Here is a 1,297-nt window from a genome sequence, read left to right as displayed (position 1 = left end):
ATAAATTTGTATGAAAATGAGCGTGGAAAGTAACCTTAGGAAAGGCATATAAGCTCAACGATGACCATGTATACCCTCAAGCTCAACAAAAAATGAAATTGAATCTTGCAGCCCAAGTTCAAAGCAAATCAGTTGCAAATGCCATCTTCGAAGAGTTTGGTGAGGAACAATCTGAAACCATAAGTTTTTAGAAATTTTTAATAAGTGGTTCGACTGCATGAATGCGATGAACTTCCAAGAAGGTTACCACACCCGAAATCCGTAGGTGAATCCTTTCAAAACTAACAACGATCGAAGGCGGAAAGTAATAAATTTTAAATTTGTTTCGCTTTTCAAACAACTAAATTCTAATGTCTAATGGCTGAGGAATGACTTCTTGCAGTACCTAGATAATTGGGAAACTGATGTGAGAAATAGGTGCAAACCAGATGGAAAGCCATAATCTAGCAAGTAGAGGAATAAAATGCTTCTCAGTCACGAGACACTGGCAGGATTGAGACAGACTAGTAAAAAAATATTCTATTACGTAGTTAACGCAGATTATTAATTGTGATATCTTTTCAGCCCTAACTATCGTAGAAATGATTGATTTCCTGCTTTCAAAGAGCGCAATGTTCGTTCTGACCACAAATTTCAATCAGGATCCATTAGAAAATGAAATAAGCCGTCACAGGCAATCGAATGGTTCTGGCCAACACCCAACATACCAACAGGTATAAATTAAAATTGCTTTGAAACCATTGGAGGGTTTTGTTATTGCACATGATAACTAATATTTTCTAGTTGCTTCCTTAACGCTGTTTTAGCAGTGGCTTTCTGGTTTTTGACTCTTTGCTCTGACTTCATATCATCTTTTTCATTTCTTACGTGCCCATTCCCTATAGTGTTTATTTATTTGTCAATCATTTTTGCAAATAATTTTTCACCAGTAGGAATTTCAATATCACACTTTTTTAAAGCTGCGTTCCAAAAAGGTACTAATTGCTTCATCACTTGTCAGCCGTTTTTTCGCTTCGCCTTTTCTGTTCAAGATTTGTTTTTCTTATTTACAAAAACGTCCTGTAGTTTTCTAAAAATCATGAAGGTTTGCTTATTTATATAAATAAATCCACTTGCGAGTACTAATTGCTACAGAATCTAGCTCTGTCCTTTGACAAGTAAATTCTTTAAAGGGTTTGCACCATTTTGTTGTTTTCTGAAGAAATCGTACGGTGGCCCCTATAATGTAATACAAAGTTCCGTCATTGGAATTAATTCTTTCTTCCACTGATACTGCGGCAGTTGAATCAGAAGGCCC

Source organism: Leiobunum rupestre, chromosome 7 (genome assembly GCF_980474605.1).
Source record: "Leiobunum rupestre chromosome 7, qqLeiRupe1.1.hap1, whole genome shotgun sequence".
Classification (NCBI taxonomy): Eukaryota; Metazoa; Arthropoda; class Arachnida; order Opiliones; family Sclerosomatidae; genus Leiobunum; species Leiobunum rupestre.
The sequence above is the reverse complement of the archived record's forward strand: the minus strand, read 5'-3'. Positions refer to the sequence as shown.